The 24,749-nt window shown below is 39.4% G+C and overlaps 1 long non-coding RNA gene across 1 annotated transcript in view; it reads left to right on the top strand.

Moving 5' to 3' along the window:
• LOC117202536 (uncharacterized) overlaps positions 1-24,749 on the top strand; it is a 325,904-nt gene that overhangs the window by 255,145 nt on the left and 46,010 nt on the right. The window contains exon 4 of the long non-coding RNA XR_007471383.1: positions 21,727-21,888. This is a non-coding gene — a long non-coding RNA (uncharacterized LOC117202536). The remainder of the gene's footprint in view (positions 1-21,726; positions 21,889-24,749) is intronic.

Below are 24,749 nucleotides of genomic sequence, written 5' to 3'. Positions count from 1 at the left end.
TCACTCATTCAACATTTAGTAACTCCCAGTCAATGTACTAGGTTTTGGTAGTACAACAATGGGCAAAAAACCAAGACTATGTAATGTTGTAGAAAATTTCACTATATAATAATAACTTTAAAAAGAAGTTCCAGATAGAAGAAATAAAAGAGAGGAAATGGAATCATCAATGAAATAATGAAGGACATTTTCCCAGAAATAAAGAAAACATGTTCCAACAGTGAATGGGCTCATTAAATATCTAATGAAAAGAGACAAGAAAATACCTCATCCCCTACTATGTAGACATTTTGTAACTGTGGGGTCAGTACTGGGGTGGGGGAGGGCGAAGGAGAGGAGAGAAGGAAAGAAGAAGAAGAAGAAGGAGAAGAAGAAGGAGAAAAAAGGAGAATGGGGGGAGGGTGAGGAGGAGGAGGAAGGAGGAGGAGCAGGAGAAAGGAGAAAAGAGGGCTGTTCATACAATGAATCAACTAGTCATTGATTCATTAATCAGTGAGTCATGAGTCATTATAAACGTCAGTTGTATCTGTGGAATCTAGAAGACAATGGAGGAATATCTTCAAAATAAATTATTGCTCACTTAGAATTCTATTTCTAGACAAATTATTGTGAGAGTAGATTTAGAAATTATCAGAAATTACTCTTTAAAAAAGTAGCCTTTCACCCACTCCTTTCTCAGGAAACCACTAAAGAAATACTTTACCAAATCATAGAGTCAACGAAGAAAGAGGAAGGTAAAGAATCCAAGAAAAAGATGCTCCAATACAACAAAAGCAAACAGAATCCTCGGGATGATGGTGCAGATCCTAAAACAGGAGCAGTCCAAGAATGTCATCTGTCCAGTTCGGGGCATCTAAGAAACTCTGTGAGGGACTCTTCAGAGAGGTGAAGGATGGAACAACTGATGTGTCTCAACGTCTTGCCGTGAGAATTACACAACTGGAGGAATTTGATTGTGAAGTCATGATAAGCTCATAGAAAATAAGCTAAAGAAAAACAGTATACTGTTTAGGCAACAGAAATAATCAATGGTGAATTGTGTTTACATGGACATACAAATGTGGGCATGACTATTGATCTAAACAAAATTAGAGATACTGAGAAAGTTGTGGGACTGATAGGGTGGGTGTGAGTGATGTGGGGAGAATCAATGAAAAACAGATGAGCCTCCATATTAAGTCTGGGAAGTACTATCTAATACTTAAGACTAAAAATTTAGGATTATAGAAATATAAATGTGTCCTTTAGATACATGAAGTCAAATAATAGAAGATTCGGCTCACCAACTTAAAATAGTTGCTGATGAAGAGGAGGGGGAAATATGGTGAGATTTCTGTAAGAAGCCTTGAAAATTACTTGATCCTTTAAACTGTGGAACATAAAACTACAGAAATATATAATAATAAAACTAATAAAGAAATACTAATAAGCTCTTTAGAGTTAAACGGTGATGAGAAAACTACATATTGTTTTAGGTGAAAATACACATACAGATATGCAGGCATACAAACAAAAACATGCATGCATACACAAACATACCCACAGATACACAGGCACACATACACATATATACGTTTGAATAAACAAAAACATATACACACACCGATAAACACAGATATACAGAAACACACACACTCATATATACACAGGATATACACCTATACAAATGATTATACACATGCATGCACAAATACCCACACACAATATACATACATACATACATACATACATAGGTACACACAGCTGTATATGCATATATACACACATACACATCCATCTATACATGTATACAACTATACACATAAAAACACACCACATATGAAATCCTGAAGTTATAAAAATAAATGCATTTAACTATATGTTAATATATAGAGAAAAATTACTGAATTTCTATAAAAATATTAACAATAGTTAATTATGTGTCATGAGATTATGCATTTGCTTTCTAAATAAGTTTTCAATGTTTTGCAAATTGTTATTTAGAAATAAGTATTTTGAATAGAAATTATGTGACAAATATCATTTATTTCTGTAATGGAATGATGTGGTCTACCTTACCATTTTTTAATCTGGCCCTTAGCTTTCTAATTTCTTACAAATATAATTACATAAAACTACTTTCTGTGAACTCTGCGTTCTTTGTCTTTTTCTGTAGTCTCTTTGAACATTTTCTTTGAAAGGAAATGTATTTACATTTTAAATTCTTTTCATATCTATTAATGAATAAACTAAAGAGTTTTTAAAAAATGAAGCTAAAGGATTAGTTACAGATACAGTTACAATTAAAATTAAACAGTTACAATTAAAATCGTGGTGTTTGCAATTTTTGGATTTTCTGCTAAAAATATTTTTGACAGCATTACTTGTAATTTCATCAAAGATTGGGCTTAACTGGTTCAAAATCTTTATCAATTATCTGCAGAATCATCTGAGAGAAGAGATCCTTCTTTACAAAGAAGAGAGGTCAGAATAGAAAGGGGAAATTTTGAGTGTCTACATTGTCCCAGCATGATGTAGGCTCTATGCATACAATTGTTATTTAACTTTAGAAAACTATTTTCTGTGTACATTTACGAAGCCCAACTGTGTTTTGAGAGAAAATCAATTTAAAATGTGTTTTCTTAGTTAAATGAAACTTGAATTCTGTAAAAAGTGGCTCAGCATTCCAGGACGATAAGGCCTTGGGCTTGTTGCTGTTTGTCTCTGGGGAAGGCAGTTGGACTAAGTAATCGCCTGTTTCCTGTGGACCTTGGTGTCCTATTAGAGAAGCTGGCAGGCAGATCTACCACACATGATGGATTAACTCACCAAAGGAAGGCAACAGTGTGATGTGGCTGCCTGCCTCAATCCCTAGAATATCTAAATGGTGTTGCCAGCGCATTAGTATCTTATCCTGTAAGGTTAGAACTAGATTTAAAAGTGTGTACCACTTCACATCAATCCACTGGTGACTACTGAGGGGGTTATGTCGGGTTTTTGCGGGGGCACTCAGTGTGGGGAGGGAGGATCTTAAATCTTTCTAGGCTTAGCACAAAAGAACGTGCTGATTAATTAGCTATGTTTATCATGGGTACAGAATTACAGGGGCTCTTATATAGAAGCATTCATCCTTAACAGCACTGTGACCTGGGGCAAAGCACTTAACCTTCTCCAGCCCCAATTTTCTCATTTCTAAAAACCCTACCTCACAAAGTTCCTGGAAATGTTACTGAACCAAGTTTGTTTGCTTGATGTACAGCAAACCAAAATGCTGAGACACTGAGGTTTGCAGCAAAGAAAGGGTTTATTCACAAGGCAGCCAAGCAAGGAGATGGGAGAACTAGTCTCAAATCTGACACCCCTCCCCACCAAAGGCAAGTGGCTTGGGATTATGGGATAAAGAAGCAGGATGTCTTAGGCTTGGGGAAAGGTGATTAGAGATAAGGAAAAGGTGAGGAAATCGGTGTTCTGTGTATCATATCTGGGTTAGGTGCTTCTTCACTGGATACACGTTCAAAAATGGAGGCGCTTAGTATGATCTGAGGGTGGAGTTTTTGGTCCTCTGACGTCAAAAGGTCATTCGCTGGACACCCCTGCCAGCCCAGGTTTAGGGTTGGTGGTCCACCAGTTTAATTTGGCTTGAGCTTGATTAGACACAGCAGACTGCAAGTTCCTGGGAAACAACTTGGGCAAACAATTTATTGTTTAGGCTGTGTGAAGTTTGAAGGGTATGCAATTTGCAGCAAAATAATTAAGGTGAGCTTGCTCAGTGGGAGGTAGGCTACAAGTGGAGGGATTTTTAACAAGTTGTAAAACAAGCTAAAAAATTTCGCTTAGTTACCAGTTTCTATTAACCCTATGGGGCACAGTTTTGGAGAGATTAAATGAGATAATGAATGTAAAAGCATACTGAGAGTTTCTTTTTTTAAACATCTTAATTGGAGTATAATTGCTTTACAGTGTTGTGATAGTTTCTGCTATTTAACAAACTGAATCAGCTATATGTATACATATATTTCCATATCCCCTCCCTCTTGCATCTCCCTCCCACCCTCCCTCTCCCACCCTTCTAGGTGGTCACAAAGCACCTAGATGATCTCCCTGTGCTTTGCAGATGCTTCCTACTAAATATTTTACATTTGGTAGTGTATATATGTCCATGTTACTCTCTCACTTCATCCCAGCTTACCCTTCCCCCTCCCCACATCCTCAGGTCCATTCTGTACGTCTGTGTCTTTATTCCTGTCCTGCCCCTAGGTTCATCAGAACCTTTTTTTTTTTTTTTTTTTTGGGATTCCATATATATGTGTTAGCATATGGTATTTGTTTTGTTCTTTCTGACTTACTTTACTCTGTATGACAGACTCTATGTCCATCCACCTCACTACAAATAACTCAATTTCATTTCCTTTTATGACTGAGTAATATTCCATTGTATATATGTGCCACAACTTCTCTATCCATTCATCTGTCAATGGACACTTAGGTTGCTTCCATGTCCTGGCTATTGTAAAGAGGGCTGCAATGAACATTGTGGTACATGTCTCTTTTTGAACTATGTTTTTCTCAGGATATATGCCCAGTAGTGGTATTGCTGGGTCATACGGTAGTTCGATCTTTAGTTTTTTAAGGAACCTCCATACTGTTCTCCATAGTGGCTATATTAATTTACATTACCACCAATAGTGCAAGAGGGTTCCCTTTTCTCCACACCCTCTCCAGCATTTATTGTTTGTAGATATTTTGATGATGGCTGTTCTGACCGGTATGAGGTGATACCGCACTGTGGTTTTGATTTGCATTTCCCTAATGATTAGTGATGTTGAGCATTCTTTCATGTATTTGTTGGCAATCTGTATATCTTTTATGGAGAAATGTCTATTTAGGTCTTCTGCCCATTTTTCAATTGGGTTGTTTGTTTTTTTTGACATAGAGCTGCATGAGCCACTTGTATATTTTAGAGATTAATCCTTTGTCAGTGGCTTTGTCTGCAAATATTTTCTCCCATTCTGAGGGTTGCCTTTTCATCTTGTTTATGGTTTCCTTTGCTGTGCAAAAGCTTTTAAGTTTCATTAGGTCCCATTTGTTTATATTTGTTTTTATTACTATTTCTCGAGGTGGGTCAGAAAGGATCTTGATGTGATTTATGTCATACAGTGTTCTGCCTGTGTTTTCCTCTAAGAGATTAACAGTGTCTGGCCTTACATTTAGGTCCTTAATCCATTTTGAGTTTATTTTTGTGTATGGTGTTAGGGAGTGTTTTAATTTCATTCTTTAGGTGTAGCTGTCCAGTTTTCCCAGCACCACTTATTGAAGAGGCTGTCTTTTCTCCATTGTATATTCTTGCCTCCTTTATCAAAGATAAGGTGACCATATGTGTGTGGATTTTTCACTGTGCTTTCTATCCTGTTCCATTGATCTATATTTCTGTTTTTGTGCCAGTACCGTACTGTCTTGATTACTGTAGCTTTGTAGTATAGTCTGATGTCAGGGAGCCTGATCCATTTCTCTTCCTCAAGATTGCTTTGGCTATTTGGGGTCTTCTGTGTTTCCATATAAATTGTGAAATTTTTAGTTCTAGTTCTGTGAAAAATGCCATTGGTAGTTTCATAAGGATTGCATTAAATCTGTAGATTGCTTTTAATATTTTTTCTTTGTATTTAATTTTTGATAGTTTGAATAATATGTGTCTTGGGGTGTTTCTCCTTGGATTTATCCTGTATGGGATTCTCTGCACTCCTGGACTTGTTTGACTATTTGCTTTCCCATATTAGGGAAGTTTTCAACTATAATCCCTTCCAGTATTTTCTCAGACCCTTTCTTTTCCTCTTATTCTCTGGCACCCCTATCATTTGAACGTTGGTGTGTTTAATGTTGTCCCAGAAGGCTCTGAGACTGTCCTCAATTCTTTTCATTCTTTTTTCTTTATTTTGATGTGCAGCAGTTATTTCCACTGCTTTGTCTTCCAGGTCACTTATCTGTTCTTCTGCCTCAGTTATTCTGCTATTGATTCCTTCTAGAGAATTTTAAATTTCATTTATTGTGGTGTTCATCATTGTTTGTTTGCTGTTTAGTTCTTCTATATCCTTGTTAACTGTTTCTTGTATTTTCCCCATTCTATTTTGAAGATTTTGGATCATCTTTACTATCATTACTGTGAATTCTTTTTCAGGTAGACTGACTATTTCCTCTTCATTTGTTTGGTTGGTGGGTTTTTACTTTGCTCCTTCATCTGCTGCATATTTCTCTGTCTTCTCATTTTGTTTAACTTACTGTGTTTGGGGTCTCCTTTTTGCAGCCTGCAGGTTCATATTTCCCATTAATTTTGGTGTCTCCCCCCAGTGCGTGAGGTTGGTTCAGTGGCTTTTGTACTCTTACTGGTGGAGGGGACTGGTGACCGTGTTCTGGTGGGTGGGACTGGATGTTGTCTTTATGGTGGGCAGGGCAACATCCGGTGGTGTGTTTTGGGGTGTCTGTGAACTTAATGTGATTTTAGGCAGCCTGTCTGCTAATGGGTGTGGTTGTATTCCTATCTTGCTAGTTGTTTGGCATGGGACAGCCCGCAGTGGTTCTTGCTGGCCGTTGGGTGGAGCTGGGTCTTACTGTTGAGATGGAGATCTCTGGGAGAGCTCTTGCTGATTGATATTCTGTGGGGCCAGGAGGTCGCTGGTGCTCCAGTGTCCTGGACTCGGCTCTCCCACCTAAGAGGCTCAGGACTGACAACTGGCTGGAGCACCAAGACCCTGTCAGCCACACGGCTCAGCAGAAGAAAAAGAATGAATAAAAATCAAATCAAATAAAAGAATTAAAAATAATAAAATATAAAAAATAATAAAATATAGGGCTTCCCTGGTGGCGCAGTGGTTGAGAGTCTGCCTGCCGATGCAGGGGACACGGGTTCGTGCCCCGGTCCGGGAAGATCCCACATGCCGCGGAGTGGCTGGGTCCGTGAGCCATGGCTGCTGAGCCTGCGCATCCGGAGCCTGTGCTCCGCAATGGGAGAGGCCACAACAGTGAGAGGCCCGCATACCACAAAAATTAAAAAAAAAATAAAAATAAAAAAAAATTAATAAAATATAAAAAAAGAAGAGAGCAATACAAGCAAGAAGCAAATCCACCAGTGATAGCAAGCACTAGCATCTAAGCTAAGCTAAACATAAAAATCAGAAGCAAATCAGTCGCAGACAGCAAACCTCAAGTCTACAGTTGCTCCCAAAGTCTACCTCCTCACTTTGGGGCACATTCGTTGTCTATTCAGGTATTCCACAGATGCAAGGTTCATCATGTTGATTGTGGGGACTTAATCCACTGCTCCTGACTGCTGCATGGAGAAATTTCCCTTTTTCTTCTTTGTTCACACAGCTCCTGGGGTTCAGCTTTGGTTTTGGCCCCACCTCTGGGTGTAGGTCACCCTCAAGCATCTGTTCCCTGCCCAGACAGGAGGGGGTTAAAGCAGTGGCTGATTAGGGCTCTCTTGCTTTCTCAGACCAGGGAGAGGGAGGGGTATGGTAGTCATAATAGGGATGTGTGGTGATCCTGTGGGGGCAGAGGCCAGTGTGACTTTGCAACAGCCTGAGGCATTCCGTGTGTTCTCCTGGGGAAATTGTCCCTGGATCTCGGGACTCTGGCAAGGGCATGCTGCACAAGCTCCTGGGGAGGGGTGGGCATGTGGTTAGTGACATGTGCTTGCACACAGGATTCTTGGCGGCAGTGGCAGCAGCCTTAGTGTTTCATGCCCGTCTCTGGGGTCCGAGCTGATAGCCGTGGCTCATGCTTGTCTCTGCAGCTCACTTAGGCGGTGCTCTGCCTTCTGTAGGCACACGGGGAAGGAATCCCCTCTCCTCACACACCCCAAAACAATGGTCTCTTGACTCTTAGGCAGCTCCAGACTTTTTCCCAGACTCCCTCCTGGCTAGCTGTGGTACACTATCCCCCTTCAGGCTGTCTTCACACAGCCAACCCCAGTCGTCTCCCTGCGCTCCGACTGAAGCCCGAGCCTCAGCTCCCAGCCCCCACTGCCCCAGCGGGTGAGCAGACAAGCATCTCAGGCTGGTGAGGACTGGTCAGTACCAATCTTCTGTGTGGGAATCTCTCTGCTTTGCCCTCTGCACTCCTGTTGCTGCGCTCTCCTCCGTGGCCCCGAAGCTTCCCCCACCCCCGCCCACCCCCAGCTCCGCCAGTGAAGGGGCTCCCTAGTGTGAGGAAACTTTTCCTCCTTCACAGCTCCCTCCCAGAAGTGCAGGTCCCATCCCTATTCTTTTGTCTATGTTTTTTCTGTTTTCTTTTGCCGTACCCAGGTATGTGGGGAGTTTCTTACCTTTTTGGAGGTCTGAGGTCTTCTGCCAGCCTTCAGTAGGTGTTCTGTAGGAATTGTTCCATGTGTAGATTTTTTTTTTTTTTTTTTGCGGTATGCGGGCCTCTCACCGCCGTAGCCTCTCCTGTTGCAGAGCACAGGCTCCGGACGCTCTGGCTCAGCGGCCATGGCTCACGGGCCCAGCCGCTCCGTGGCACGTGGGATCCTCCCGGTCGGGGGCACGAACCCGTGTTCCCTGCATCGGCAGGCGGACTCTCAACCACTGTGCCACCAGGGAAGCCCCTTGTAGATGTATTTTTGATATATTTTTGGGAAGAAAGGTGATCTCCATGTTTTACTCCTCCACCATCTTAAAGGTCCCCTCTCATACTGAGAGTTTTTCATTCATAAAACATCCTTTTTTTGTTGGATCAATCTATTTATTTTTAAGTGATTTTCTATATAAGAATGTTATAGGTCTAGTCATCATTTAGCTGTTTATTTCCAAACCTGGCACAGGACAATAGAAAAGTCACCTTTTTTTTCTCATGTTCAGAGATTTTTCTTGGGATAACAATGTAGAGAATGTCACTAGATCTGAGGTCAAAAGAATACACATCCATTCCAACAGTTAGGTTACTGCATGTGGAATTGACATTTCTAGACCTGTAATATAAACTGGTGTACACAGACTATTAACAGTAGAAATTTCAACATTGTTAAATAATTTCTAACACATGACTGAATACACAGAAAATTTTGGATCTTTAAATGGAGACCTAGTCCTCTACCCAGCTCCCTGTCACATTGAGCCATTGGACACAATATCCCAGCCATTCACATGAGCAATCAGGACAAAACATTCAGCTTTCTTGAACTAGGATAGGTGTGACTTTCATAGAAGTTTACTCATTGGGAGTGGGATAAAATATCTAAGAGTCATGGAAAATAATTTAAAGAACATAGAATTTGGGGTTAGACAGAACTTAGTTTGACTACATGGTCTTTCATTTTGTGGTCACGTGACATTGGTAAAAGCACTCTGTATCCCTGGGCTTTATTTTCTCATCTGTAAAGTGGAGCTGATAGTACCTACCTTTTAGGGTCACTATGCGATTACAGTAATGTATGTAAAGCATTTGGAACAATGTAAGGCACATATTTGGTATTCACAAAATGGAGAAATATAACCATATGGCTCTTAGGTGCTAGAGCATTTAGTATTTTTTATTTTTAATTTTTCTAAATTTGAGTTTCATACTAAATATTATTCTTTGGAGCAAACTATTCATGCTGAAATTTCATTACGTATGTAAATCTGAGGTGTTTTTTTTTTTCATCTCCCAATACGATTCGTGCTTTGCCAAGTAACTAATTACTGAATTAGCAAAAACAGCTAGTTTAAATCAAATCATCAATTGAAATTTAGGTGAGGAATAACAATGTCAGAGCAGCACTGATTTGAACAACAGACAGGCATGCCATGTTTAACCTTCAAGCTCAAATCACACCATTAGGAACTACCATTGATGCTAATTGGGAAGAGGAGAAAATCAAATAACACATTTGCTGAGTGTAAAAGGAAATAGATCAGCATTATTGGACAATGACCCTCTTCAAATGAATTGTGTAACACAATTTAGAGTCTGTGAAGCCAAAAGCCCAAGGTCTTTAAGAGATGAACTGTTACTCTCAAACAATCAAACTGGGAAAGTACCCAACAATCATTGAGCCCCTCCTGTTTGTATGGTGGGAAGGCCCCTGGGAGACTGATCCCTAGAGATGCTAAAATAATGTCAGGGTTTTTCATTTTATTGGCCAGGGAGAAGAAAGACACATACCCCCTCAGTTCACTGAGATAAGGAGAAAGATTAGCAAGTAGTTAATTCTTAATGGGCAAAAGATCTGGTTTTATGTTTAGTTCTCTAACTTGAGGACCTCTGTTTGTCCTCTTAGTTACCCTTAGGATTTGAAGAAATCTTTCCTCTCCAAAAGCCAATGGGACTAGAAATTAATGATAACCACACTAGCAGGATGCTGGGCAAGTAGACCAAAAGGATAATAATGGAGCAAGGATTTGTCTTATACAACAGTACCCAAGAATATGGCAATTTGAAAAGAGATGGGTGGTTGCCAGGTAAATTCAGGGCTCAGTGACAGCAGATCATGGAGATTAGATCAGTTAGTTAGATACACATTCTTGAATTTCTGCTATAATGTGAACTCCTGAAGGGTTGTGATACAATGCTTGAATTTGGAGTAATCAGTGTGTGATGGTAAATTGTGTGTGTCAACTTGACTGGGTGATGGGGTGCCCAGACATTTGGTCAAGCATTACTCTGGTTGTGTTTATGAGGGTGCTCCTGCATGAAATAAACATTTATATCAGAAAAACGAGTCAGGTGGATTTTCCTCCCTAATTTGGATGTGCCTGAACAGAACAAAAAGGCTGAGAAGAAGGAATTCCTTCTGCCAGTTTTCAGCTTGGACACTGGTCTTTTCCTGCTTTTGAATTGAAACATCATACCTTCTTGGGTTTTGAGCCTGCTGGCTTTCAGACTGGAACTTGTCCCATTGGCTCTACTGGTTCCCAGGCCTTAGGATGCAGCTCCCGTGGCTCTCCAGCTGCTGACTGTAGATCTTGGGACTTCTCAGCCTCTATAATTTCATGAGCCAATATCTTATGATATCTCTCTCTCTTTCCCTATAATATATATATATATATATATATATATATATATATATATATATACTATTGGTTATATTTCATTAGAGAATTCAGTCTAATAGAGTGACTCCCAGGATTACCTATATAAGATCATTTTTACTATGCCATCTTCCTTCACATAATGATGGCTTATACATAGGCTCTGTCACAATCTTCACAGCCATGATGTGGGAGACTGTCACTTATAGATGGGGACACTGAAAGTACAAGGGATTAACTGACTTCCTAGAACCACATATTTATTAACTAGGAGTCGAGTTTCAAATCCCTGTCTCAGGATTTTATTTTGCTGCCCTCAAAATGAACTGTTAGTCCAGAAATAATCCACTGACCTCTCTTACCTACTCCACTCACCATTCCTTGTTTTTAAACAAAAGTAAAAATAAAATAATTGAATCTGTAACTTGAATTTTTTCAACTTCTTGAATTCAACTTCTTGAATTTTTTAAACTTTCAGAGCTTACTTTTCCCCCACTCCATCTCCTAAGTACAGTTGCACCTTGAACAGTGCCAGGGTTAGGCATGCTTACCTTCCACACAATGAAAAATCCACTTATAACATTACAGTCGATCTCCATCTGCATCCTTGAATTCAACAAACCTCAGATCATATAGCACCTACTTACTGAAAAAAAATCCATGTATAAATGGACCCACACAGTCAAACCTGTGTGTTTAAGGGTCAACTGTACCCTCAGAAGAGCTGAGCTCTGTAAATAATGTCATTGCAGCTGACATTATGATGTTCTACCCATATACCCCACAAGACTGAAGGACCTATTTCCCCAGCTACAGGGAAGACAGAGACTGGCAGACAGTGCTCAGCATCATCACTTTTCAGGAATTGCCTTGGACGAGGAGAGGTGACTGCCCAAGGTTATGCCTTCTGCTTATGGCATCCCACATTGAATAACTGATCTGCATGGAGGTTTAAGGATCTGAGCCCTTTGTCCTAACTCTTTACAACACTGAAACACCAGACCAACTTTAGAACTCTTCAGGGAGCAAGCTGAGATCTTGATTGAGACTTTGCCACTGCTCAACTTCTCTCTTCTTCCAGGTGGCTTCCTTTGCTTCCATAGGTGTCAATCCCAAGAACATTTCTTAGTGAACGTCCTGAACTTTAATCTCTGTAGCAGAGTCTATTTATTGCCCAGGAAACTCAACTTGCAGGAATCATAGTGACGCAAATTGAGTAAAAAAAGATATACTATTCCTTAGGAGTTCTTCTGTTCACTGTTCTTTATGAAACATGCTAAAGCAATGCAGGAACTTAGAATCTTGAAGGAACAGAAAGCAGGTGAAGAGCACAGAGGAGGATTAGTCAATAGACCTATGTAGCAAGTGTTTAGAAACAAGGTAGTAACTGTTTATAAATGATCAGAATTTTTTTATGGTAAAATATTTAATTTCAAAAATAGAACTTAGATAGTAGTTATATATCTATTTATATTACAGAAAGACTGGAACATAGGGGTAAAATATTTCACCTAAATTAGACATTGGTCAGGCTGTGCATAAGAGGCAACTTACCCCCAACTCCCACTGTGATGCGTGAACAGATAAGGAAAGGGGCACGTTCAGTTGCTGGCTAGTCTTCCATTATAAACTTTGGCTACTAGTTTTGTGCCTCTGTATCCCTGGTCAACATATAAGCCAGGTGGTTACGCGGGAAACAAAGACAATGGAGAAAACATATGCCATCCAGTGAGACAGAAGTCAAGGCAAACAATGGGTCTCTTTTACATGACTTCTAGAACAACTTACCATAATATCTTCAAGGTTGGAAAACACATTTTTATTCTGTTTAGTTTGTTTATACTTATTCATAAGGGCCCACTTACTAAGTCAAAGCCCAGATTGCAACTATAATTTTGCACTCAAAAAAAAAAAAAAAAAAAAAGAAAAGAAAGGAAAAAGTAAAGAAAAAAAAAGGAGGGGCAGATTTGGGATTTGTGCATGAGGGTGTGTGTAGGTGCATACAAATGCACGCACATGGTTTGGCAGACACATGTACACACTTTTCATAGTGGCGTAGCTTTGATAAACGTTTGAAGCTCTAGGAACTACCAGAGCCAGTCTACAGGCTGGGGACACGAGATGAAAAGAACGGAATCTGCTCCTAAACTCAGTGCCACGGGGAAGACTGCTGACAAGCATCACTATGGAAAAGTGTCCTGATTGCCCTATTAGAGAGGTCTGCACAGAAACCCAGATGGAGGACGCAAGATGGTGGTGGAACCCAGGGGATGTGAAGAGTTCTTGGAGGCCAGGCAGGAGTGGTTCAGGGACCTGGACCCAGAGGAATCTTGTGCAATGGCTGCAACGTGGGCAGCAAGAACAAGAAACACAAGGCACTGGGGCCCCTGGCTGTCCGGGCGACCTTGTCTGCTTCCAGAGTCAAATCTGCCACAGCCGGTGAGGCTCCAAACGAGAATCCTGTGGCCAGGCCGCCCCGCCGCCCCTGCTGCCAGCAGCTGGAGCCCCGAGTCAAGGGAGGTTTGAGTCTCAGCCCCGGGCTCTCCTCCCGAGCTGCTGCTGCTAGTCCTGAGGGAGAAGGCTTCTTTGCACCTGGGCGGACCCTCGGTCTCAAAATTTCCGTCTTTCTAAGCTGCTGGCTCCCCATCGGGCGGCCTTGTCTTAGATAAGTGTAAGCTATTTGGGCCTCTGGAGTTCCAACAGTAGCCCTGTTGTAGCCTGGCGCCCCCTACCTAACCTCCACTTTTTCTCCTTCGAGAACCAGATAAAAATTGCATTGGCTCCCGTTTAAAAAAAAAAGTATGTGTGGTTGCTGTGAGATTGTTAAATCTACTTGGGAAACTTGGGAAAGCATTAGTGAGAAGAGAATACTTAAATTGGATCTTGAAAGATGAGTTTTCCAGGCGAGGAATAAAGTGAAGGTCATTTTAGAAAGAAAAGTTCCAACAGTGGATGCCTAGGAATGGGTCCGAGTCAGTCTGTGAAAGACCATTTATTAAATCCAAGGAGTTGGGTTCTATACTGAAGGCAACAGGATTTCTTCAAAAGTAATCCCTTCTCCAGCCTCCCATCCAGGGCCCAGCATGTTCAGATCTTATCTTAGAAGGAAAATTTTAGCAGCAGAACAGGGGAAAAGATTATAGATTGGGGAGGTTAGAGAAAAGGGATCATAGAGTTTTCTGAGAGTTCCAATTTACCATCCTTTGCTTTAACGTTTCCCTAACACAACTCAAGTCTGCATTATGACAGTGCTAGGAAAATTACAACAGCAATTTTCAAGGACCTTAACAAATCAAATCCATATGATATCCAAAACTTGAGGCAGCTATTTTTATTCTACATATACATATTTTTTTTAACATCAGAACAATGGCTTTTTATTGCAACTATAGTTTTAAGCATGCTAGAATTTGAACACACTGGGACAATTACCATTAACATAATCATTTGGCCTTAGTGATGGTGTTTCAGGGTTGGAATAGTTTCACAGCCTCAGAATTTAAATTATTTCTGAAGCACCCTGACAAGCATGTGTGCACTGGATGAGACACAATGAAGCCTCCCCTTTACTTCTTCAGGAAGCCCATTCATTCACAGAAGAACTCTATTAGAGGCCTCTTCCTCATATTGAAAAATTTTAACTTTTAACAAGATGTTTCAACACAAGGATTCTAGTTCTAAACTTTGGAGAAAAATCGTTTAGAGGAATTGCAAACTTTCACATAATAGCATCTGAGCTACTTTTGTCCTTGTCTCTTTTCTTTCTATATATCCTTCCTCTTCAGCCTGACTCACATTCATGGCCTTGCATCCCACATTACATGATGACTACCAAACCCACCTCTCCAGCCTTACACTCTTTCTGATCTCCACACTGCTATATCCAGTTATCCTCTGAATGCCTCTACTTGAATGTCTTTCATACAAATTCCAAATATTCAAAGCTCACTGCTCTTCCCCCATCTCCTAAGGCACTCTTTCACCTTTTTGCCCTATTTCAGTGGTGGTCACCCAGTATACCCAGTCACCATCCATTTGGTCACCTGGTCTACACATCTGGCATATATCATTGGTGGGTGCTCTTTCAACTTAAGAGTGCATAAAAATCACCTGGGTGGGGATTCTTTTTAAAATACTGATTCTGATTCAGTCACTTTGGGTTTGGAGAGTCTGCATTTCTACAACCTTCCAGATGATGTCAATACTGCTGGTCCTTAGATGATACTTTGAGTAGCAAGGTTACAGACATATACTTGTCTTTTAGTCGTACATGGATCTTAGCAGGTTGGTAGAGAAAACACAGGCTTTGGAATTAGACAGCTTTTTTCCCCCATCATTGTTTAATTCTAAGACATATCATCTAAAATTTTCTTCAATAAAACAAAAATCTTTTTATTTATGAACAAAATGAAAGTTTTGTTCATGCTTGAAAGATTTCATAGTTTTACAAATATTAACATATAGAAATGCATACATATTAATAGAATCGATAAATATAATTTCAGTCCTCTTAAGTTCGTTGAGACTTGTTTTGTGACCTAGCATGTGATCTATCCTGAAGAATGTTCCATGTGCAATTGAAAAGAATGTTTATGTTTATTCTGCTGGCTTTGGATGTAATGTCCTGTAGATATTTATGAAGTCCAGCTGGTCTTTAGTGTTATTTAAGCCCACTGTTGCCTTACTGATTTTCTAACTGGATTATCTGTCCATTGATATAAATGAGGTGTTAAAGACCCCTAATATTATTGCATTATTGTCAGTTTCTTCCTTTTTGTCTGTTAGTAGTTGTTTTATATATTTAGGTGCTCCTGTATTGGGTGCATATATGTTAATGAGTGTAATATCTTCTTCTTGTATTGATCCCCTTATCATTATTTAATGCCCTTCTTTGTCTTTTGTTTTAACCTATGTTTTAAAGTCTGTTTTGCCTGGTATGAGTATTATTACCCCCACTTTCTTGCCATTTCCGTTTGCATGAAATATCTTTTTTTTTTTAACATTTCTATTAGAGTTGGTTTAGTATTGATGGGCTCTTTTAGTTTTTGCTTATCTGAGAACTTCTTTATCTCTCCTTCAATTCTAAATTATAATCTTGCTGGATCAAGTATCCTAGTTTGCAGGTTTTTCCCTTTCAGCACTTTGAATATATCATGCCACTCCCTTCTGGTCTGCAAATTTCTGCAGAGAAGACAGCCAGTAGTATTATGAAGATTCCCTTGTATATTACTCTTTCTTTTTCTCTTGCTGTCTTTAGAATTCTCTTTAGCTTTTGCCATTTTAATTATAATATGTCTTGGTGTGGGTCTCTTTGGGTTCACCTTGTTTGAGACCCTCTAAGCTTCCTGTACCTAAATATCTGTTTCCTTCTTCAGTTTTAGGAAGTTTTTAGCCATAATATCCTCAATTACATTTTTGATCCCCTTCTCTCTCTCTCTTCTCCTTCTGAGACCCCTATAGTGCCAACATTGGTATGTTCAGTATTATTTCAGAGACCTCTTAAACTGTTTTAATTTTTTAAAATTCATTTTTCTTTTTGCTGTTCTAACTGGGTGATTTCCATCATTCAGTTTTCCAGATCACTATGTGTGCTTCTGTATCACTTAGTATGCTATTCATTCCTTCTAGTGTGTTTTTTTAATTTCAGTTATTAAATTCTTTATTTCTAATTGAGTCTTTTTTATATTTTCTAGTTCCTTGTTATAATTTTCACTGTGTTCATCTATCCTATTCCCTAATTCTGTTAACATTTTTATCACCACTGCTTTGAATTCTGTCTGGTAAATTTCCATTTCATTATTTTTTCAGTATTTTGCTCTTGCTTTTTCAAGTGAGAGCAATTCCTCTGCCTTTTCATTTTGCTGAACTGTCTATGGCAGTATGAATTTAGGTGAAACAGCTACCTATTGCTGTCTTGAAGGGATCTTCTTATGTGGGAGCATCCCTGTACAGACTGCCAAGTGCCCAGTGTCTTTGGAGAGCTGGATTTGACATGGAAGAAAGTCACATCTTTCCTCAGAGTGTGCTGGCTGCTATCACCTTGGTAGGGGGTGGGGCTGGAGATGGAATGGCTAGTGCCGGAGCTGGGTGTGAGGCAATACTTCCCCTCTTTTCAGTGGCTGTCACTACCCTATCAGGCGCAAGGTCTGATCCCAAGTTGCTGGAGCAGAAGCCTTGGGGGTTGGGCATGAGCTTGCTCTGTTTCCTTTAAGTGTGTGTTTTCCCCTCTCCCAGTACTGAGATACTTGCCCCAGATGGAGGGAGTGCTGAAGCGAGGGAGGCCCATGCAGGCTGTTGGCTCTTGTCAGCTGCAGACAGAGGTCCAGGCTGTCTCGGATGTGCTGCCTATGAAGACGCCTGTGATTGTTTCCCTTGCTCTGCTCAGATGCAGCCTGCAGTGCAAGTCCTCTTTGTCCCACACAGCGATCATTTCCCCAGTCTCTGCCCCCCCTTGCCCTGTTGTGGAGCCACAGTGGAGCGCTAGGTGGGGCCCGTGTGGACCCTTGGTGTGTACCGGAGTATGAGCTGTGGTGGAGTGTCTGCCTTCATTGTTCTAGGATTCTCCTGATGTGCTGCTTAAATAAGCATGAACAATGGCTGCCACCACCCCACCCCACCCAGGCTTTGCCCTGGGACCGTGTCATCTCTGAGTCCCGTGGCCAAGTCTTCTCCCCTGCTGTGGCTGCCCAGGTCCAGTACAACGCTGTGACTTGGAGTGAGCAGGGCTGGAGCATTCACTCAACTTGGGGTTAGGCACGCGCCGAGGCAGTCACGGAAAACCCAGAAGCCGTTAGAGCAGTCCTCTCTCTGCCCTCTATACCTTTCTTTGGGGGCAAGCCAGCACTCATGCACTCCTCATGAGCAGAGTCCAAGCTTCCCACAGCCCTCCTGTTAGTGACAACCCTCCTCCAACCAGCCAAGGGGGCTTATCTTCCCTGACGTAGCACGCCAGGACCAGGGCACACAATCTGTGGCTCTCATTGCTCACTCCCCAGGGTAGGTGTATATGGGTGCATTGTCTCTTTTGCTGAGTACACTCCCAGCAGCACAGGTCCCAACTCAATCGAATTTCTTCTCTTCCTACCCAGTTATATGTGGATCTTTCTTACAGCCGTGGTCGTACAGGAGTTCTCCTGCCAGTTCCTAGTTAGTTTTCAGTGAGAATTCTTCCACATATAGATGCATTTTTGATGTGTTCATGGGGAGAGGTTAGCTCCATGTCCTCTTACTCCACCATCTTGATCAATCCCCTCCGCCCCACCCCGGAAGTAGACAACTCTGAGTTTAAATCAGGGATCTGATCAATAATAGTAATGTGTATATGGACAAACCATTTAGCCTTTGTGCTGCAATCACCTCCTCCTAAAATGGAGATGGCCTGTCTCATAGGGATTTAAATTATGCAAAGTAAGTAAAATGCACAGCTCTGCATCTGCCATACTGTAGAGAATCGAAATTGTTTATTTCCTGTCGTTGGTCAAACCTGGAGCCTAATAAAAATACATTGGCCATCATTAGGTGACAAAATTTACCTGATGGAAAGAGGCTTAGTCTTTATCAGAGAGAAGGTCTCCTGACTGGGCTAAGGCTGAGGTTTCAGTGACCTTATTAGAAGATGGACCCAGACCAGGTGACATTCTGTGATCTGGGACACAAGTTTAGCTGCTTAGGAGAGAAGAGGTTTCCCTCTGAGAGTGAGCACAGTGACTCCACCCTTAGAGCAACTCTGTGAGTGCTCAGAACTCTGTGTATGTTAAATCTGTGAGTTGCTATGATCACTGTCTACATTAGGAAGGAAATGCTGAGGTCCCACCTGATGGTCTCATCATAGCTCCCACGATGACCTGTGGTACCCTATTGGCTGGACTGTGAAGAAGGCAGATCAGGCTGGAAGAAACTAAAGCTGGTGAATAAACCAGAGTTAAGTTATTAATGTGCAGTTGGATATCTTAATTTTAGTTACCAAAACCTTTTTCTTTTTCAATCCCGGGCATGTTTCCCTCTGTATTAGTGACTGCATAGGAGGCTGAATGTTGCTGAATGAAATGAAATCAAAGCACAGTTGCAGGGAAGCATGAGGGTCATTTCACTGAGGCAATATTCAATCAGAACTCCATACAAAACAGCACCATTTTAATGATGAATGTAAAACTGCTCTCTCATGCAGTGCTTGTTTACTTTGTGCTTGAAGGTACAGAAAAGTAGAATGATGGAAATCATGTTCGTGTTCCTACTTCCTAGAATTAATTAATGTTAGCATTTTGCCATTTTTTTGCTTGAGATATGAATATATACACTTATATAAAATTACATATAATGATACATTTTAATAAAACATTATAGGTAAAGCCAGTTTTTGTTAATGGCCCCAAATAATTTGCCTCTCTCCCTCCTTAGAAGCACATCACCCACCGGAAGTTGGCTTCACATATTTCCTGTGATGTTTTGAGACTTGACTATTACAGTATGAATCAGGGTTCTGTTTCTTAACCCTGCCCCCTCTCTTCTTCTCCCTCTCTCTGTCTATGTATATATAGGTACATATATCTTGTTGGGTACCATTGTCTAGCCAAGTTGATACTTAATATTAATCAGCATATATACTGTATACTTTTATGCTATATTCGGGAAGAGCTAATATATAAATTTCTGTATTTCTATTTTAAAATTATACAGAAATTATTACTCTTTATGCAACTTGAATTTCTTGCTTTACATTAGGTTTTGAAGTTCTTTCCGTGTTGCTATATATAAATCAAGTCTGTTCATCTTAAGTGCTGTATGGTATTTCAACACATGAATATTCCACAGTTTATTTTGTTGATGGATGTTTAAATGCTGTCAATTTTTTTATTGTACCCTGTTACAAAAACATCCTTGACATGTCTGCTATTGTTTGTGTGCAAGATTTCTCTAAAGTACTTACCAAATATAGGATTGAGGGGTTGTCATGAAAACACAGTTAAGTTTTTAAACGTACTAGACCAAATACTCTCCATACTTGGATATTTCCACTAGTAGGAAGGCAGACCTCCTTTTCGCTTAAAATCCTAACCAACTTTAGGTATGCCAGACAATTATCTACTCTGAGGATGATAAAAAAGTAACTTTTAAAAAAATAATTGGCTTTCTTCTCATCACGAGTGAGATTTTCTCTCGTGGTTTTTGGTAATTTGGTTTCTTCCTTTGTGAATTGCTTTTCATGTCATATACCCAACTTATTCAAGTGATATTTTAAGAAGTCTGTATGATATTTGTTATTTAAAATTGAAAATTGAGAGTTCTTTGTATGTTCTTGATACTGTTATATATGCTGTAAATACCTTCTCCAAATATATTTTTATCTTTGTTGTTTATGATGTCTTTGTCATACAGAAGTTTTTTTTTTGTTTTATCAGTGTTTTCCTTCATAGTTATGTGTGTGTGTGTGTGTGTGTTTATCTTTCCTTTCTTGTAGGATGCAAATATATTCTCCTACACATTCTTCTAAGAGTTTCATAAGGTGTTTTTACCTCTTGTCATGGAAAATCAAGTTTCTGCATTGTGCTTTGGAGTTAATCTTTTAGAATTTAAATGATTTTTGAAAGGAGAAATGATTTTACATACTTTTCTAATTTTACAAGCACCCACAGTACTTTTTTAATATTATTGAGATATTCTTATCAAGATAAATGATTGTATAATCAGCAGACTTAGCATCACAAAATATGTAAGAGTAAGCTCCCATGGAAAATAATTTATAATTCCATGTGGACGAACCCATTTTTCAGTAACAAACATTCTGACACATAGTTTCTTATATTAAATATCCATAATTGCAAAGTCAGAACAGTCCTTGGCTTTTTAAAAAGAAACTTATGATATTAGGAAAGTGCTTTGCCTCTTTTAAGAAACAAGCTTAAGCAGAAACTAAATTTTATGGTAATATGTTACAATATATTTCATGATAATTGATATGTAAATAATCACTGATCATCTTTTCTACTCAAGCAAAGGCTAATGGTTAATCCAAGGCTTTACATTCTCTAAGGTGTTTTAGCGTCTCAAGGTTCCTAATACTGAAACTTGTGCTTTATTCAACTAAGTTTTAATTAATACTAAATTTAAAATATTGAAGTTTCTATTTTTGTGTTTTTATTTCATTTGAAATTTATTTTTAATTTGTAGTACAAAATAACAGACATTTTAACCTTTGGTATAAAATAAGGTTTTAATTTCATTTTTATCATCATCATTAGTCACAGTGTGAATGTGTAAAATCACTTGTCTGTCTACCTCCTCTTTTTGTTCTTTAATATTCCATATCCCCTAAGATTCAAGTTTCCGTTTAAATCTGAAAGTTATTTGACCTTTGTTAAAAACAGCAAGACAGATTTTATTGAATAAAATAGGGAATAAGCTATTGCCATAGGGAAGAGAGACTAAACTCCAAATACAATACGGACAAGTAGAGATTTGTAGCCACAGCACAGCATGATGAAAGAGAAAGAAAAATGACTAAGAAGAACTTGGTTAGGGATCAGCTGTAGGAGGGAAGGGGCACTTGGTTTGATATTAATGGTGGAGGCAGAGGAATTTGATTGAATTTCAAGATGAGGGGATCCCTGTATGACTCTACATGGAGGTAGGGAAGAAATAAAAGTTAAGTGAGATCATAAGGCTGAGCCCCTAATCCAATACAACTGGTGCCCTTATGTGAAGAGAAAGAGACACCAGAGCTCACACACTCTCTTTTTCTCTCCACAAGTGTTACAGAGGAAAGGCCACCTGAGTATGCATTAAGTAGGTGGCCATTTTCAAGCCAGGAAGAGCGTGCTCACCAGGAACTGAATCAACTGGTACCTTTATCTGGGACTTCTAACCTTCATAGAAGGAGAAGGTTTCTCCTGTGAGAAAAGGAATCTGTTGTGTAAGTCACCTACTCTATAGTATTTTGTTATGGCAGCCCTAATACAATCTAGTTTTTGTTTGTTGTGTTAATACCCCCCTATCTTAACTACCGTACTAATGATTATGAAGGAAGATCCAGTCATGTCCCATTCTTTTTAGATTATCTGTTTACTTTTTCCTTATTGGTATGAATTCATTTTAGAGTGAGTTTGTCTAACTCTACAAACAATACCATTGAAATACATTGAATTCTATTGGTGTTAGAGATTACTTAGGAAGAATCGAAATTTTTAGGATACTGATTCTTCCTATCCATGAAAACAGTAAATCTACCTATTTATTTCTATGATATTTTATAATGCATACACATTTATTCCTTCACATCTCAGAGTTTGTTGCAATTGTAAGTGGTTTATTTTTCTCCATTACATCTTCTACTTTGTATTTGATAACACATTGTTTGTACAATGCCTCTTTTCCTTAAATACTTCAGTGTGTATTTCTTTACAAACCCAGATCATTCTCTTTCTCATTCTCATTCTCTTTCATAATCATAGTGCAATTTAAAGTTTTCAAAATTCACATTGGTGGATATTATTATAATTCTCTATTGACCTTGATCAAGTCTCATCAACTGTCCTAATAAGATACTTTATGGCGAAAGGTGGGTGTAGATGAAGTAATCATTTTTCTGGTCCTAGAGCCACTCTAGGATCACATATTGCATTTAGTTGTCATGTCCCTTTAGGTTCATTTAATTCAGAATAGTTTCTTAGTTTTTCCTTGACTTTCATGAGGTTGGAATTTTTAAAAGTTCAAGCCATGTATTTTGTGGCACATCCTTCATTTTCATTTTGTTATTTCTTCCTGACTGGATTAAAATTATACATTTTTGGCAGAAATATCAAAGCAGTGATGTAGTAAGTATATTCTTCAGTGTGTCACACCAGTGAGAACATACTGTTAACTTGCCCCATTACTGATAATAGCTTTGATACTTGGTTAATATGTGTGTTTTCCAGATTTCTCACTTAAGATTATTATTTTTTCTATTTGTAATTAATAAACTTTGAAACTATGTAAATATTTTAATTCTCATCATACTTTCACCCATGTTTTAGAATCTATTCGTAATTCATGCTTCACTCAATTAATTATATAATTGTTATCAAATGGTGATTTACTAACTTCATCAGCCCTTCTATATTTATTAGTTGACATCCTAGTGAAAAGATAGATTTTCCTTCCATCTAATGTATTTATGTATTTATTTTAAAATGTATTTTTAAAATGCAGAATGTTTGCATTTATCTGCTTGTATCTCCACAGACTCCTAGATTTTTATTTATTTATTTATTTATTTATTTATTTGTGGTACGCGGGCCTCTCACTGTTGTGGCCTCTCCCGTTGCGGAGCACAGGCTCCGGACGCGCAGGCTCAGCGGCCATGGCTCACGGGCCCAGCCACTCCACGGCATGTGGGATCTTCCCGGACCGGGGCATGAACCCGTGTCCCCTGCATCAGCAGGTGGACTTCCAACAACTGTGCCACCAGGGAAGCTCTAGATTTTTATTTATCAAATGAGTAATAATCTGTAACTATTATTTTGATAATACTTTTCCTTGATTTGATCAGTGGGAGCACCTTCAAGCGGGCTTTTGTACTGTGTTGACATACCCAACTGTTCTATGAGCATTTCCTTACTTTCTGGTACAACAGAGTATTTCAGATTCATCTGAACTTTTCCAGCCCAGTCTTAAATCAGCCATTTCTCTAAGGACCACTGGGTCCTTGTATTGAAGAATGGCATTTAGAAACTAAGAACTGAGTGCTAGCTACACTCATTACTACTAGGCTGTCCTTGCTGCTAAGTCCTTTTTAGCAGACAGAACCAGGAAATATACATACACACACACAAACACACCTATTTTGATACTTATGAGTCATCTATATTAAGACCCTAAATTTTTACTGATATTTCGATTTCTAATACAACACTTCAAGGTTCATTTTAACTTTCTATCTTTCCCTATATGTAAGCACCTTCTTTTCCTCTCATTCTGGCACTCAGATGGCTTGAATATTAGCCTTTTTGATATTTTCCTATAGGTCTCTGAATCTCCCTTAATATTTTCCCTGTCCTTTTTTCTTTGTTGTTTAGATTAGAAAATTTCTGTTAATTTATCTTCATGTTCACTGACTCTTTTTTTCTGGTATTTCCATTTTGCTAATGAGCCACTCTACAGAATTTTTTAATGTATTATATATTGTGGTTCTCAAATTTGGCTCTTTTTTATAGCTACTCTTTCCTTGTTGAGAAGTTCTACCTTTCCATTCTATCCAAGAGTGGTTGTCCTTACATCTTGCAACATGGTTATGGTAGCTTCTTTAAAGACTTTGTCTGACATTCTAGCATTTGTGTAATTTCAGAGTTTGCATCTGCTGAGTGTTAGGTTTTGCTTGTTCTTTTTGTGGTGAGTAATTTTGGAATATGTTCTGGACATTTTGAATAATATGCTGTGAGATCCTGGGACCTTTCAAAATCTTCTGGAGAATATTGATTTTGGTTTTGCTTTAGCAGATTGTCAGTCTGGAGGATGCAGTGTCTGGAACCCTAACCTATGAGGATTGGTAGAGGGGGAGGGGTACCTAGGTAAACTGGTGCCAGGGATTTGTTAGGTGAGGGGAGTCAGGACAGCCCCACCCATAATAGCGTTCTAAGAGCTGAGCTATTCTCTCCCTGTGCTGACTGACTTGATCCAGAGAGAGAAGATCTGACTGAAGAAGCTTGAGTTAGGGTCCCACAGTCTAGGCATGTGTCCCAGCAGTTGGGTGCCCATAGTCCATGGTCTCCTCATCGGTGGATGTTGGAATGGACA

This window comes from Orcinus orca, chromosome 14 (assembly GCF_937001465.1).
Source record: "Orcinus orca chromosome 14, mOrcOrc1.1, whole genome shotgun sequence".
Taxonomy (NCBI): Eukaryota; Metazoa; Chordata; class Mammalia; order Artiodactyla; family Delphinidae; genus Orcinus; species Orcinus orca.
The sequence above is the reverse complement of the archived record's forward strand: the minus strand, read 5'-3'. Positions and strand labels throughout refer to the sequence as shown.